Genomic DNA, 18130 nt, shown 5'->3' with positions numbered 1-18130 from the left:
AGAAAGTTCCATGTGCGCTCGAGAAGGAGTATTCTGTTGTTTTAGGGTGGAATGTTCTGTAAATATCTATGAGGTCCATCTGGTCCAATGTATCATTCAAAGCTCTAGTTTCCTTGTTCATTTTCTGCTTAGATGATCTGTCCATTGCTGAGAGTGGAGTATTGAGGTCTCCTACAATTAACGTATTGTTATCAATATGACTCTTCATTTTGGTTAACAGTTGGCTTATGTAGATGGCTGCTCCCATGTTGGGGGCATAGATATTTACAATTGTTAGATCTTTTTGTTAGATAGACCCTTTAAGAATGATATAGTGTCCTTCTGTGTCTCTTATTACAGACTTTAGTTTAAAATCTAATTTGTCTGATATAAGAATTGCTACCCCAGCTTTCTTTTGAGGTCCGCTGGCATGGAAGATGGATCTCCATCCCTTCGCTTTCAGTCTGGATGTGTCTTTAGGTTCAAAATGAGTCTCTTGTAGACAGCATATGGATGGGTCCTGTCTTTTTATCCAATCTGCAACCCTGTGCCATCTTATGGGAGCGTTTAGGCCATTCACGTTGAGAGTGATTATTGAAAGATATGAATTAATTGTCATCATGTTGCCTGTGAAGATGTTGTTTTTATAGATTGTCCCTGTAAATTTCTGTTGTATATCACTCTTGGGGGCTTTCTCCTTTTATAGAACCCCCCTTAATATTTCTTGAGGGCTGGCTTAGTGGTCACATATTCTTTCAACTTCTGCCAGTCGTGGAAGCTCTGCATCTCTCCATCCATTCTAAATGACAGCCTTGCTGGATAAAGTATTCTTGGCTGCATGTTCTTCTCATTTAGTACCCTGAATACGTCTTGCCAGGCCTTTCTGGCTTGCCAGGTCTCTGTGGATAGATCTGCCATTATTCTGATGTTCCTTCCTCTGTACGTAAGTAATCTCTTCCCCCTAACTGCCCTTAAGATGGTTTCCTTGGTTCTAAGACTTGCAAGTTTCACTATTACATGCCGGGGTGTTGGCCTGTTTTCCTTGATCTTGGGAGGGGTCCTCTCTGCCTCTAGGACTCAAATGTTTGTTTCATTCCCCAGATTAGGGAAGTTCTCAGCTACGATTTGCTCAAATACATCTTCTAGTCCTCTCTCTCTCTCTCTCCACTCCCTCCGGGATTCCAATTTTTCTGACATTGGAACGCTTCATGGTGTCACTTATTTCTCTGATTCTATTTTCATGGTTTCTGAGTTGTTTTTTCCTGGCCTCCTCTTTTCCCTTTTTATCTATTATATTGTCTTCCAGGTCGCTTATTCGCTCTTCTGCCTCAGTTACCCTAGCTGTTAGATTATCTAGATTGGATTGGATCTCATTGATAGCATTTTTAAGTTCTGCCAATTCCCCTTTTATTTCTACCCTTAGAGACTCTATGTTGCCATTAATTGATTTCTCCATTCTAGCCATTGTCTTCACAATTGCTAGCCTGAATTCCATCTCCGACATCTTGGTTATATCTGCATCCATTTGTAAATCTGCAGCATAAGTCATAATCTCTGAGTCTTTTCTGTTTTGGGGGCTCCTCCCCCTAGTCATTCTGTTGATGGGTGTTTGAGGGAATGTATAGAGTCCAAATTATTGACCAGAACCCAAGCAAGATGCACCTGTTTTCTTGGGACCTTAGGATTGCTGGCCTCTTGTTTCCCCAGCCTGTCTTCTACGGGAGGGGCCTGACACGCTGTTACTCAGGGAACCCTGTTTGAGGGGATTTGCCCTGCCCCCCGGTGGTGGGGGATGGGCTCAGCGGGAATCAGTCTTTGGGGCTTTTGTTCTCTGGCAGCTTTCCCTGGCGGTTCTCTGCATCTCTTCTGCGAGTCAGAGCAGAAGAGACCATTTCCAACCCTCTGCCTCAGAGCAGAGAGACTGCAGTCTGTTCTTCAGTGAACTCTCCATCCAAACCGTCTCCGTTTCTGTCCATGCTGCTATAAACTGCACCATCCTGGGTTGTGCACCCCTCCGCAGCGCCCCCTATCCTGTCTCCAGGTCGGGGCACGTCTCTGCCCTTTGTGCTTCTAAAACCACCAGCCGCTCCCAGTTCACCCCCCCGACCCCGCTGCTCCGGGTTCCCGCCCCGGGGGCTGCCCTAAAGTCCTTTCCCTGCCGCTACCGGTCTGCGAATCTGTGCCCCATCCCCAGCGCTCGAGGCTGTCTCTCACTGGCAGTGTAGCATCCCCACAGCCAGGCACCCTCCCACTGCCGTTTTTCCTCTGATATCTGTCCGCGGAATCACGGCTCCCCGCTTCCTACCTCAAAACCAACCACCTGCGATATTCTGTTTGTAGAGATCCAGATCTTCTTACATCTCAGGCTGGTTTCATGGGTGCTCAGAGTGGTCTGGTAGATATCCAGCTCAATTCCGGGAACCAGTTGAAATAGGGCCCCCTACTCCTCCGCCATCTTTCCCCCTGACCCTAAATAGCTTTTGAAATGAGATGGGCAGGAGTGCCTGAGTGGCTCAATCATTAAGTGTCTGCCTTCGACTCAGGTCCTGATCCCAGGGTCCTGGGATCGAGCCCCGCATCGGGCTCCCTGCCCAGCTGGGAGCCTGCTTCTCCCTCTCTCACTCCCCTGCTTGTGTTCCCTCTCCCTCTCTCTCTCTCTGTCAAATAAATAAATAAAATCTTAAAAAAAAAAAAAAGAAATGACCTAGGCAATAAACTAACCATTAGATATGAGTTAGGTAACCTATGCTTTTCTCAACCTTTAAATCCAATTTGAATGTGTATGTGCATTATATTTTTATTTCCATACAACAGTCAGAGATTTGACACAGCAATACCCATAGTTTCCTCTGATAAAAAAAGAAAAATCACGTCTTCTGTATTGGCAACATAGCTGGTAACTACTACATATTAAAAATATATTAAAGACCTCTAGTTTTTCAAATTGGCAGTAATTTTACAACTAATAATGTAATGTTCTTACTTTCTCTTCTGTAGTTAAGGGTAGAAAGCAATTGAGCAAGAAAATCTTTAAAGCCACAGAATTGTTACTATTCAGCATAACACATTTACTCTTTAAAAAACAACAAAAAAAAAACCAAGTTATTCAGTACCAGCACTTATGTGACAGGCACCATTCTGGGTACTTTGGATATGATGTAATTGCCCCCTGGATTAGGAGTACACAGTTGATGGATAAGAAGAAAATTTCAAGACAGACCAAAAGTGTCATTTTGGTACAAATATTGAGTGTTATAAAAACAACACAGGAAAATCATATGGTTGAACCTTGAATAGATATTAGCTGGGAATGCTTCCTTGATAGAACTTGTGACGGACATAATTTAGCCAGAAGAGGTATTACTGACTTGAATTGGGGGTAGAAAAAAACTGGGAGGGACACAGTTGTAGGTAGAAGGAGGGAGAAGTCATTCCAGGAAGAAGAAATAAGATATGGACAGGCTAATGGTAAGAGAAGTAAGAAAAAAATGACATATATAATGGAGTGTTCATGGTTCAGTTTAGCTAGTACAAGAATGTTCTCTTTGGGAAAGGAGTCAGAGGTCAGACTCTGATGCAGGTATTGATCTTTTTTTCTACTTGCCAACATCTGATTTGAAATGTCTTTACTGATTCTGTGAATATTTTAATTGATTGCAGATTTCTGAAAGGTATGTTTTGATGACAGACATGATTCCTTTGTTTCTGTTTATTTGACTCAATCTGACCAATTTCCCACAGCTGGTGATGATGTTCTCAGGTCTGACACTACACCGCTTTTATCATTCCTTGTATTTTCTCATCTAGAAAGAGCTATTCTAGTTTTCTTCCAAAAATCTGAATAGGGCTTTCCCTGACAGTTGGATGCTGTAGATGGCTTTCTTTACTTTTGTGTGTGTGTGTGTGTGTGTGTGTGTGATAGAGAGAGAGAGAGGGAGAGAAATACCTATTTGGATCATTGCAGAAAATAACAGATTGAAAGCAATATTGCCAGAAAGCAATGCCAAAGCAATTAGGAACAGGAGTATTCAGCTCCTCTTTCCAAACCAAGGATTAGGAAAGGCATAGAGAGAGAGAGATGAAAGAAATAGGTACTTAGTGGCTACCAATAAGAACGTTGAATATTAATAGGTCCATAATGAAATCCCAAAACTGAAAATGCAACTATAACTTGCATTTAGCCAGGCATCTTGCATTTAATAGATCTTTAATAATTAAGCCCTGAAACTGACGCATCCAGATCAGCTTTATATTTATGATACTCAGAAGAAGGATCTCTTTTGCTGAGCGAAGTTATTATTTATGGAATTTGAGTATTAATTTTAAACATGTAAACAATTATCCCACTCTTTTCCTTCATACATTATGATGCTTACTGTACCAATAATTCAATAGTATGTTACCTTTTGCTTATTTTATTAACTTCTTTGAAAGGGAAATGTGACAAGAATAAGCCTATATTTTGTCACTGAAGGTGTTGTTGATTATATGATTTATTTTTTTCTAAATGAGCAATATTAAATACTAAAAATTTGGTTGCTATTTCAAACAATCCTACTAATACCTTTGAGTGACCATTATTTCTTTCTTTTTTTTTTTTAAGATTTTATTTATTTATTCATGAGAGACAGAGAGAGAGAGGCAGAGGGAGAAGCAGGCTCCCAAGGAGCAGAGAGCCCGATGCGGGACTCGATCCCAGGACCCTGGGATCATGACCTGAGCCGAAGGCAGTCGCTTAACCAACTGAGCCACCCAGGCGCCCGAGTGACCATTATTTCTGAATCAAGGGGGCTTACGAATCTGATAAATAATACTTAAACTGTATTTTTCAGTGTTTTTTTAAATATCAAAACAACAATGTGCATGCTCACAAAATTTATATGAAAGATTACATGAAATAATATTTTATATATTTATGGAATAGACAAAGTAAAATTTCCACCATAAATAAACCTTTTTCTAACCATAAAATATTGCCAGATAACCAACAGGGATTGAGCACCATGTTGGAACAAAAATAGTCCAGAACTACACTTTCAAAGTTGAGCACCTGCTGTAAAATAACCATCTGTGATTAACTGTAATTTAATTATGGATTCATTCCTTTTGTGTATACTGGAAGGATCTCATAGGTCTTCCCCAGTTGGTCGACAATCAACTTCTGGCATTTTGTTAAGGAAACTTGCATATTCCCTTAGTAGCACCTGCTAACTCTATCTCATTGCAAATTTTGTAAAGATCTTCAGGGATTTTATGGTGGCATTGATAAGCAAATAAATTATTAAACTTGGAATCAAAAGCTGCATTCATTAATCATCTGCCTTAGAAAGCTGATGCCCTCAGCCTTAGGATAAGTTGGTGTTTACTTGTAAATTATATAACTTCAGATATTTAGTGAAATAATTCAGGCAGCCAAATATTTGTGACCCATTTTAATATCTTACAAAGAAGCTTTTCATCATTTTATCCACAACTGTTTATCTTTTTATAAGAATTAGATTCTGATGGTATTATATATTTTATATATATTTTATATATTATATATTTTACCTTTGCACTCATTATTTGATTGTTCTTTTTATTAGATATTTTTAAAATATCATATTCTTTTTTATCATGTTCAGTTAGCCCCAAAATATCATATTCTTACAAAGATTCTTCATTAAAATATTACTGGTTCAGGGACACCTGGGTGGCTCAGTCATTAAGTGTTTGCCTTTGGCTCAGGTCATGATCCCAGGGTCCTGGGATCCAGCCCCACATCGGGCTCCCTTCTCGGCGGGAGGCCTGCTTCTCCCTCTTCCACTCCCCCTGCTTGTGTTCCCTCTCTCGCTATGTCTCTCTCTGTCAAATAAATAAAATCTTAAAAAAATAAATAGATAGGGTGCCTGGGTGGCTCATTTGTTAAGCGTCTGCCTTCGGCTCGGGTCATGATCTCAGGGTCCTGGGGTCGAGTCCCACATCGGGTTCCCTCCTCGGCAGGAAGCCTGCTCTCCCTCTCCCACTCCCGCTGCTTGTGTTCCTGCTCTCGCTATCTCTGTCTCTGTCAAATAAATAAATAAAATCTTTAAAAATAAATAAATAAATAAATAAACAAACAAACAAACAAACAAATAAATAAAATAAAATATTACTGGTTCAAATTTTTCTACCTTCACAATAACTACGAGGTAGAACCAATGTTCCTCTGACCCAGATCATCTTCTGTAATGGTAGAGTGAAGAATTGTGTGAACTCCCTCTAAAACAAGAAAATATGGTAAAAGAACTACAATTACAGAATTGTAGCTAAAACCACAAAACAAAATAAAAAACCTACCAAGAGAAATTATTAATCTTCATTACGACAACAGTCTATAATGCTTTAATTTGGAGCAATTCAAATACCCCCCTCTCTCTCTAAGTAATCTGAATAGATCTATAAAAAGCAAAGAGTTTCAATTAGTAAAAGAGAGAGAGAAAGAGCCGAAGAGGAGAGGTAGAGAGAGAGAAATCCAGGCACAAATGACTTCACTAATAAACTCCTCCAAACATTTTTTGAAAGACTTGATAGGAATCCTTCACAAACTCTTCCAAAAAAGAGTACACTTCTTAAATCATTCTACGAGGTCACTATTACTGTGATGTGAAAATCAGGCAAACATATTACAAGAAAACTACAAGCGTCATTTTGTGGTGGTGAGACCACAAATAAAGGAGAGCACAGGGCTGTGGAGGGAGGAGGAGGAGTGTGGGGTGGAGTGCTCTGGAGGCCTGGGCAGTGATCCAGCAGCTTGGCCTTGGCCTATGTGAATGTGGGTGGCAACCACCCTCTGAAAAGGATTAAGATTCAAGATGACCAAGGAGAAACCTCTTCCCAAAAAGTTTCCACTGAGTGAAACAGACTTCAAAGTTATAGCACGTGATGAGTTAATTTGAAGATGGAAACAATGTGAAGCATATGAAGCATATAACCAAGCTTCGGAGGGCAAGTACACAGATCGTAATTAATGATGCAATAGCTTTAAGGGAGTCTGAAGAAAAACTAAACAAGAGTCTGCGCACAGGGAAAACATCCTTGTAATGCGACCAGCAACCAAGGAGCAAGAGATGAAAGAGTGTGCTACTCAAATCAAGTACCTCAAGCAAATCCAGCAGCCTAGTGTTGCCCAACTGAGATCAACAATAGCAGACCCAATGATCAACTTGTTTTTTTTCTAAAAATGAAAGGTGAACTATGATAGACTAAAGTCAAACTGGAGCAAACCCCAAATGAACTGAGTGCCTGGAGGTTTACATCTGATAGGTGAACAAATCGTACTCCCCAGTCAAGACTTCCCTGATAGTTCCACTAGGAGAAAGTTCTGGTGGGACAGCCACGTACTGGTTTCCACACCAAGACTTAGACTTTTTGAGCCAAAAAAAGCCACTTTTTACACTATCCGGCTTGTAACGGTTAATGTAAAACTTCCCAAATGAAACTTATGCTTTAGCTTTTTTCTCTTCCCCTCCCCCTGCTTCCAAGGCCTGATGGCATGGGACTATTCCAAAGTGGCTGCCTCTGAAAAATTGCCATTCTAAAACTTGTAGACACTTGAGAAATGTTTCTGTTTGAAGAAAAGAGAGGGGAAAATGGAAATATCTTGTGTGTGGCACACTGTGTCTTCAGTTTGGAGGAAAGAAAACCTACAGTTTTAATATCATGAATTGAACTTGTAAAATTCCAGCAAAATGTAAAAACAGGATACCCATCACTCTTAACCTTGAGCATAGTGACTTAGAGACACTGTATGTCAGTGTTACCAATAAAACTGTGATTGTTGTTGAACCTCTCAGTCAAAACTCAAATGAGGTGAATTTTGCCTTAAAAGTGTTTATTTACTAAGAACCAATTTAATAGCCATGAATCAAATAGTAGATGTCAGTACAGGTAGTTCCTATATTTAACCACTTAGTTTGGGGCTTTATATAAGTGATTGAGCCTTAAATCCATGTGGTTTTAATCAGTGGTTTGTTCTTTGAATGGTTGCTAATGCTGTAGATGATCTTATCAAGGACTGTACAAACAAAGATATCGTATCAAACTTCAGGTTGAAACTGTTGGAAGCACTAGAAACACTCATTTCACTACTAGATTGTATAAGGATATTGGCTGTGATGAGCAACTCACTGCATTAATTTTTTTCAGTAGTTAAATTAAATCCCCATTCCATTCAGTAGGCACATTTTTGAAAGAGCATTGTTGTTGGTATTAACAGGGGAATGTGTTTCCTTCATTGTATTTGGGACTTTTGTATTGCACTCTTTAAAAAAGAAAGATTTTATTTATGTGTGAGAGAGAGAGCATGAGCAGGGGGAGGGGCAGAGGGAGAAGCAGACTCCCCACTGAGCATGAAGCCAAACTACACAGGGCTCAATCCTAGGGCCTGAACCTAAGGCAGATGCTTAACCAACCTAGCCACCCAGGCACCCCTGTACTACACTCTTGATATTAAATTAAATGTGCCTTGAAAAAAATATTACAAGAAAACTACAGAGCAATAGCCTTTATGATTATAAGTGTAGAATATCCTCAGTAAAATGCTGACAGACTGAATCTAGCAACATATGAAAGGATTGTACACCATGGTTAAGTGGAGTGTATCCCAGAAATGTAGATAGATTTAAGATACAAAAATCAATCAATGTAATCTTGTATAGGAATAGAATACATGATAAAAGCCATGTGATTATCTCAACAGATAGGGGAAAAGCATTTGAAAAGTTCTACACCTTTTCATGATAAAACTATTTAACATCTAGAAATATGTGGGAATCCTCTAAGTCTGAGAAAGTAAAACATCCACAACTAACAGGATATGAAATGAAGAAAGACTGAATGTTTCCTCTTAAAATCAGGAACAAGAAAATTATATCCATTTTTACCACTTCTACTTAATACTTTACTGAAGATTCTAGCCACAGCAATTACATAAGAAAAAAAAGATAAAATGTATCCAGATTATAAAGAAAGAAGTAAAATTATTTTTATTTGTAAGTGACCCAATCTTGGATATAGAAAATCCAAAGGAATACAAACACACATACACACACACACACACATATACACACACTTTATCTGAACTAATAATGGGATTCAGCAATGTGGCAATATCCAAGATCAATTTACAAAAGCCAACTCTGTTTTGTTTTTTTTTAAAGATTTTATTTATTTATTCATGAGAGACAGAGAGAGAGAGAGAGAGGCAGAGGGAGAAGCAGGCTCCCCGCAGAGCAGGGAGCCCGATGCGGGACTCAATCCCAGGACCCTGGGATCATGACCCCAGCCGAAGGCAGCCGCTTAACCATCTGAGCCACCCAGGCGCCCGCCAACTGTGTTTTTATATACCAGTAATGAATGATCTGGTCATGAAACAAGGAAACAACTTAATTCATAACAACAACAAATTAATAACTAGGAATAATTTTAACAGAAGAAATACTAGATTCATACACTGAAAATTTCAAAGCACACTGAGACAAATTAAAGATCAAAAACATCCCATGTTTCAAAACTTAATATTGTTAAAATGGCAATATTCCCCCAAATTGATGTATAGAGTCAATATAATTCCCATGTAATTCCTGCTAGTGTTTTGCAGAAATTGGAAAACTAATCTTAAAGTTTATGTGGAAATTCATAGGGTCCGGAATAACTAAGACTATCTTAAAAATAAATAAATAAAAGAACAAAGTTGGAGGATTCACATTTCAATTGACACTATAAAGCTACTGTAACCAAGGCAGTGTTACACTGGCAAAGAACAGACATATGGATCATAAAGTAGAATTAAAAGTCAAGAAATACATCCTATATTTATGGCCAATTGATTTTTGACAGAGGTGCCAAGACAATTCAATGGGGAAAATAGTTTTTCCAACAAATGGTGCTGGACAACTAGATATCCACATGCATAACAATGAATGTGGACTCATACTTCACACAATACACAAAAATGAGCTCAAAGTGGATCATAGACTTCAGTGTAACAGTTAAATATGAAAAATTCTACAAGAAAGCATAGAAGTAAACATCTGTGATCTTGAGTTAGGCCATAGTTTCTAATGTATGCCACCAACTGCAAAAGTGACAAAAGAAAAACATAAGTAATTCTTAACACTCTATAATAAAAAGACAAATGACCCAATTATGAAATAAAATGGACAAAGAATTTGAATCAACAGTTCTTCAAATAAAATATGTAAATAGCTTTTTCATTCAGCATAATGTCTCCAAGTTCCAACTCTGTAGCACATGTAGGAATGTCTTTCATTATAGAGGCTGAATAATATTCCATTGTGTGTGTATATACCGCATGTCATTTATTCATTCATCTCTTGAATGGATAAATCACGTGGGTTGTTTCCATCTTTTGTATATTTTGAATAATGCTTCTATGAATAAGAATGTGTTAATATCTGTCAAGATCCCACTTTCAGTATCTGCCTTTGGCTCAGGTCATGATTCCAGGTCTGCATTAGGCTCTGCATTAGGCTCCCTGCTCAGCAGGGAGTCTGCTTCTCCCTCTCCCTCTGCCTGCCGCTCTGCCTACTTGTGCTCTCTCTTTCTCTGTCAAATAAATATATAAAACCTTTTAAAAAAGATCCTGTTTTCAATTTTGGGGAGCATATAACCAGAAGTGGAATTGCTGTACCATATGTTAATTATATGTTTAATTTTCTAAGGAACCACCATACTGTTTTCCATAGTCTGTTCAGGAAGCTATAGCAAAACACCATCAACGGGGAGGCTTAAATAACAGACATTTATATCTCATAATTCTGAAGGCTAAATCCAGGATCAAGGTGCTGGCCAATTTGGTGTCTAATGAGGGTCAGCTTCCTAGTTCATTGATGGAATGTGTCATCACATGCCAGAAAGGAAAAGACACCTCTCTGGGGTCTCTTTTATATGGGCACTAATCACATTAATGAGGGCTCAACAAACACTCATCGAGCAATCTTTGTTAAAAATGATCTTATACTAGGGGCGCCTGGGTGGCTCAGTCATTAAGCGTCTGCCTTTGGCTCAGGTCATGATCCCAGAGTCCTGGGATCGAGCCCCGCATCGGGCTCCCCGCTCGGCGGGAAGCCTGCCTCTCCCCCCTCCACTCCCCCTGCTTGTGTTCCCTCTCTCTCTGTGTCTCTCTCTGTCAAATAAATAAATAAAATCTTAAAAAAAAATGATCTTATACTATAATAGTAGTAGAAACTGGTTCTCAAAAATATGTGTCTGTAACACCATAATAGTTGAATTATATGGAAGGGGAACTATATAGAAATTTTAACAGATACCAAATAATATTGATGATGATGATATGGCTTCTGGTGACTTAAAGCTTAGATTGGATAAAACACATTGCATGTTTAAAAGCAAAGGGAAGCAAATGTAATCAACTCACCGACAACCAGTAATACCTTTGATATTTATTATTCTTCATAAATTAAACAGAAGAAACAAAAGTATATTTTGGAGATTTATTTTTAAAGGTTTTATTTATTTGAGAGAGAAAGAAAGAACACACAAGCAAGGGGGAGGAAAAGAGGGAGAGGGAGAAGCAGACTCCCCACTGAGCAGGGAGCCTGATGCGGGGCTTAATCCCAGGAACCGAGATCATGACCAGAGCAGAAGGCAGACACTTAACTGACTGAGCCACCCAGGCACCCTATTTTGGAGATTTAATTTAAAATATGTCCAATCAAGACATCAAGGTAAGTATATACAACATAAAGCATTATGTGGAAATGGCAAATATTAGATAGGACTCAGCAGGTGCTGAAGTCAATGGCAGTATGGCAGTATAAATAGTTTGCCTATACAGTGTATTTTCTCCACGTGCAGTGCTAACTTTCCCTCACCAGGCCCCATAAGAAAATATTTGAACCAAGTACCACAGATTGCAATAGCATCTACCAGGAACATATTGTTGCTTTATTACATCTTAATTCAAGGGAAAGGGAATCTTCCTACTGGAGAAAACTTTAAGTGGTACATCTAGGCACTCAGTTTGAAAGGCAGAAGAGATGATCTCATGACCTTGATGCTCACACAGTTCATCGCATCCAGATGTTCAGGCACTTAGAAATGATCAGATTGGAGGAGTGGTGAAAATACATCTATCAAACAGCTCATTGGGATAAGCTTATCAAAAAAAAAATCCTTGAATTAAAGAGCTTTAAATCTAAAAAAAGCAACTGAACATAAAAACTAACCAAATGGACAAAAAAACCTGTCATGGCATGGGATGTTCTTGCTATTCAAATAGACAAGGTGACCATTATGTGGATGTCAGATAACTTCTTTTTGCAGCTGAAGGGCTAACTGAGGGCAAAGAGAAAATGGAAAACATTATAAATATCAGCCATAATTCTGTGATAGCTATCCACATTTTTTAATAAATATATGCATTTATGCCAATTTTGTTTCTCCTTCTCTATTTCTGCTATCACTTTATATAAGAATTACACGGGTGGTAGCTTTATAAATTATGCTTGAGGTTACTGATTATCAAAGAGGAATTGTAACTAAGAGGAAGAAGAATGAACGTCACTCAGATATGGAATGATGAGTTGATATCTTTGAAGGTTTTTCCATCTGGTAAGGGGACAATAACCTTTCCATTTTAAGAGATATATTTGCCCATATTAGCTAAAAACATGTTACTGTCTTGAAATTTAAGGATAGATATTAAGATGGACTATCTTGGGTATGATGAACTGGCAGTAAGCATCTTTCTAGTAGTCTAGTAGACCTTTCTATAAAGAATAGACTGGAAAGTTGGAAACTACTTTCCAACTCCCTTTTAATTTGGGTTAATGATGTGAATTGGTGCTCTGCCAATTAAATTGGCAGTCAGCATTTCGAAGCTAGATTTTAATTGGCTTCTCATATTTCTGGTTTATGGAAGCCAAAGTCAGAATATTGAGTGACATGAGGAAGGAAGAGCTAGAGCATTTCTCCCTATCTCTAACAGCTAACACAACTTCTCCATGGTTCCCACTCCAAAATGGAATGCCCACCATGGATCCTGGATAACTATGGTCTCTAAACTCTGGTGACATTTCCTCTTTGTTTTATCTTTCCTTAATAGGAATAAGAGTGTTTCTTGGTCTTTAATCTTGGGAGTTGGGGAAGGGATCACTATTTACCTTTGGCTTCTCAGAAAACAAATTGTCTTCATTAAATTCCCTCTGTTTAAATTCTTAGGTTGGTTTTTGTGACCCGGGTAACTGACTGAAATACTCTGGACATTTCTTCTCTCAAACAAAGTCTTGTAGATAGAATTATCACTAGAAGTTACTACGGTAGACTCAGTGTTTGCTGTCCAGTCAAAGTTTCATTTATATCAAGAATCTGTGGAGCTAGCTGACCTCAGCATTCTGGGTATCTACTCACCATTTTGTTGATGTTGGCCTACAGTTGTGTCAGTGGCTTTTTGGTTCCAATTTCCAGAGATACAGGGATGCAGCTAAGATAATATGTTCTCAAACTCCCTATTTCCAGATATGGTCTGTGATTTCATAAACATTTCCATTTTCTGCTAACAGAACAAAACAACAACAACAAAAAACCTAAAGTGAACTGTCTTCCTATACAGAACCTTAACTGATACAACCTGAGTGTTTAAAAGTATAAAATTCAGCTTAGGTTAAGATATTACATTTTTAACAACATTTTAAAACATTTTGCCTTTTTATCTGATCCATTTTGAATCATAATTTATAAAAGAACTAGTGTTAACATTTTATTAAATTTATGAGAAGCATTTCTTACAATATTAAATATTCTTTTCTTTTTTTAAAAAAAAAGCTTTTCTAGCTATTTATAAGCCTTCAAGAGTTTCATAAACCTTGGATTGATTAAACAAATAAAAACTAAACCCTAACTTGAAAACCAATTTCAAGTGGTTATGTTGTCATGAATTTAAAATTATATTGTGAAAACAACTTTTCTCAAGTTTATCCAATAACCTGAAATATCTAACAACACAAGAGGTTTAAAGTTAAAAGAAATCCAGTTTCTTTTGGAAAGTTTTTTTTTTTTCCATGTTGTATGGGATCCCAGAATTAAAATGTTAATGCATATTATTATATTTTCATTTGTATTTTAATTCAGCAAACATTTCTTTTAATCATAGTGGTGTCACCAGTAGTACAATGTAATCTGGAAAACTGAGCTGTCTTGTTGATCTGAATTAATAAATTTTCTTAATGCTAATTATTATCCTTTACCAATAGATTTCAAACACCACACAGTATATATTACTAATCAGAAAATACTGAAGAACAGGTTACAATGTGTAGAAAATCAAAATGAGACATGGCAACTTTGTAAGAGAAGGATTTAAACTCTAAGATTTTTTTATATAATACACACAGGCACAGAAAGTCAGGCACTACCTATCTATCTATATAGAGAGATTTGTATCTCTCTATATGGATAGATATAGTTGGATGGATCTATGGAGAAACACCTTTAAGTATTCTTGGAATGGGCATTTTTATACGAGCTTAATGATGCAAACCATGTATTCACTCCATTGTAATAAGTCAGTTGGCATTTTCACAAAAATTGGTAAATTTTAATTACTACAGCAATTAAGAGGATCTTAGAAAATACTTATAATGAGCAGAAGTCGTATTTTTTTGTTACCCTGGAGCTTTTAGGCACCTGCCGTATGTTGCCTTTAATAATTGCGACAGTTGCCTTCTCTATGCAATGTAAGTACTTATTAAGTTACAGTGGCTTACACAATACATTCAACTGTAACCAATATATATTTGAAAATGTCTCTATTTTTCCTTTTTCATTTCATTTGAAGATGCTCTTCCTCCCTTAGGAGAAAAAAAAGATCAAAGAGATAGTCAAAGAAAATCATATGGGAAATAATGTAAACAAACAAACAAACAAACAAAACAACCATAGTGAAGTAGAAATCAGAAAGCCTAGATATTAAGAAGCCTTTATCTCTGTGGTTTGTGATTTGGGAAATAACATTTAACCTGTTTCAAACTGTATCTCCTTTGGCTCAAGTAGGTTAACAGGTATGATTTCTTCTCATGTACATCATAAGCATGAATTATAGTGGAAAAGTGAAAGATGAAGAAAAGACTGCATATCAACAATACATAAAGTACAAAATGAAATACAAATTTAAAGCATTTCATCACTCTTCTTCCAAGATAGTTTTGAAAGCAAAGAGACATTAACAATTTGCACAATACTTCTCATGGTCAAGAGAAATACCAAGAACTTCTCTTGCAATAGAGGTTCAGCAGCTGTGGGGAAAAAGGATGACACATCTTATTACTTTTGCTCTCAAATTCTGCCTAGCACATGAAGAGAAGATACCCATCCTCTGTCCTTGTTTCTGCACTTACCTGAGGCTCTAATGCTTTTAGGAGACAGAAACCTATTTTTATTGCAGACATTTAGTAGCATTAATTGGAGGAATATTATATACACCCATCCATAGACACACTAAATTTTAAGGCTTCTCAAAGGATGCACCAAGTCTTATTTATCTTTGTATATACAGAATTTTAAAATACAGCCTAGTTAATAAAACATGCCAAATGGATGTTTTTCAAAGAGAACAGCAATTGTGGAGTAAAACTTACACCTCAGAAATTCCAGTTGTTAGAATAATGCTATTGATTTTATGTTCTTCACTTGTTTAATATTGTCCTAGTACATTTTTCTACAAGGGAAAGTGGTAGGTATAAGAGTAAGAAAAACTTTTAAGGATATGAATATATTTTTCTCCAGGAAGCCTGGGCTCTATGTACACTGTACAAAAGTGTCTATTTCCACACGTATTCCACATTCATCAACATTGATTATCAGTTTTATTGCTTTTTTTTTAAGATTTTATTTATTTATTTGAGAGAGAGAGAGAATGAGAGAGAGAGCACATGTGAGGGTGGAGGGTCAAAGGGAGAAGCAGACTCCCTGCCGAGCAGGGAGCCCGATGCGGGACTCAATCCAGGGACTCCAGGATCATGACCAGTTAAGCGACTGCCTAACCGACTGAGCCACCCAGGCGCCCCAGTTTTATTGCTTTTTATTATAAAAATCTGCAGAGCACAAAACTGTTTGCTCTTGTTTGATTTGCATTTGTCTTGTTATTGGAAATGTTAAGTATTTTACTAGTATAAATAATGACCTTTTATGTTTCTTATTTCATAACTTGCCTAATGACATTATATTAAATCAATGATATTTTATATTCTAATTCATATAACTGTCATCTTTACATATTTAAGATGTAAAAACTTTTTATCTCCATCTTGACAGCAACCTGATGAAAATCCCAAACCAGAACTCTAAACCATTCCTAGATTCTTGAATCCATGAAAAGGTATGAGACAATAAATACAATCAGTCCTCATTTTGCATGGTTCTAATATGCACAAATATCATTTACTGTTGTTTAGTTAAATAACACTAGTCCCCCCAACATCACTGTCCCAATTACAGTTACCATAGTCCATTAATATGAGTAAATACAGAATGTATACACTTTGCTGTTAGCTCTTTGGTCCATAAATCTCTATGTAAATACAAAAGATGCTATCACTTTTAGTGATTAATCATCAGTTTTTTCAGTCTGCTACTGATTGGTCACTGCATATCTATTAGTTCATTCACAGACAGCAAATTAGATAGTTGTGTTGTTTCTCTGTGTCCTAGTCATAAACCCACATATCATTTTACAAAAATGGATAATAAGAGGGAATTACCCAACAAAGATAAAACTGAAGCAAATTAAAAAAATTAAATATTTTACTGTGCTGTGGAAATAACTGCAAAATTCAAACCAAATGTAAATGGAGTTGTAGAAAAGAAAAAAATAAAGAACAAAATCACAGAACAAGCCCCATATTTGCTTTAATGATCTTCTGTCACTATTTTGAAATTCTGAATAATTTTTTTCTTTGAACTTTTGCTTTGTTAATGAAGTCTTATGGGACAATCAAGTGTGCAGGTGACCACAGGACATTGACACAATATGTTTGCCTGCTATTTCTTGCTGTATCATTTGCATAGGGCCTTCGCAATGTCCCATGCATAGAGTGTTATGGTGAATCCTCCATGAGTGGGAGTTCAGCAAGTAAAAGTTGAGCATAGATTTCTGGGATTGAGCAAGTGGGGGTGGCCACTTTTTTGTTTGAAACAGAACTTCTTCTGAATGCAGAGAGAAGGCAATGGTGTTTTAAGATATTGAAACAACCAAGGAACTCTATGATATCCTTTCTTACTATTGTTAATTCCCTGTCTTCACTTATGCCAAAATGATGACATAGAAGGAAAGGGACAGGTATAACAACTCATACATTCTTCTCCATTCAGTCCATTACTTATCAATATGCTAAGGTTAGTCCATATTGGTAGAATGAGTGCATATCAAGAAGTGAAATAAAGAACAGTTGAATTAGATTTTAGAAGTGTTTTCACTCTTTTAATTAGAATGAAATACATATTCGTGTAATAACTATGAAAAATGAACTGTAGAACTTCTGTTTTTCCTTATGTACATTAAATGACCTTATATAGGCTTTCAACTGGTATTGAACAAAATACATGTGAACAGTAAAATTCATTTAATAATTAAAATTGCTATTTTCTTTACTTAGAAAGACATCAATTATCAAATACAAACCACCGCAGTAAGCCGAGAGAAAAAAAGAGAAACACTTTATATATTATTACTTTTAATAGTACAGTTTTCCTCCTTTTTGAACATGCCCTTTACCCCTGCTTTTCCACATATTTTCATTTTACACTGGGCCCCACAAATGATGTATAGTCACAGAGTGTAGTCACATGGTTACAGAATGAAATGAAGTCTAGAAAATGTGGGCTATTTGGGTATTCTTGTACCCCAGAAAAACTGGAGATGAAATTTTAGTTAAGAAATGGCATTCACTTTTAGGGGCACCTGGGTGGCTCAATCTGCCTTCAGCTCAGGTCATGATCCCAGGGTCCTGGGATCGAGCCCTACGTTGGGCTCCCTGCTCTGCGGGAAGCCTGCTTCTCCCACTCCCCCTGCCTGTTCCCTCTCTTGCTGTGTCTCTCTCTGTCAAATAAGTAAATAAAATCTTTAAAAAAAAAAAGAAATGGCATTCACTTT

The 18130-nt window shown here is 37.2% G+C and overlaps 1 pseudogene; it reads left to right on the top strand.

The window, feature by feature from the left end:
- The first annotated feature begins 6812 nt into the window (after positions 1-6812).
- LOC123858292 (pre-mRNA-splicing regulator WTAP-like) lies at positions 6813-7538 on the top strand (annotated as a pseudogene).
- Positions 7539-18130: the final 10592 nt, after the last annotated feature.

Source organism: Mirounga angustirostris, unplaced genomic scaffold, assembly GCF_029215605.1.
Source record: "Mirounga angustirostris isolate CCGP_5_RB_7025 unplaced genomic scaffold, mMirAng1.0.hap1 SCAF_4, whole genome shotgun sequence".
Lineage (NCBI taxonomy): Eukaryota > Metazoa > Chordata > Mammalia > Carnivora > Phocidae > Mirounga > Mirounga angustirostris.
This window is presented reverse-complemented; position numbering and strand designations above follow the sequence as displayed.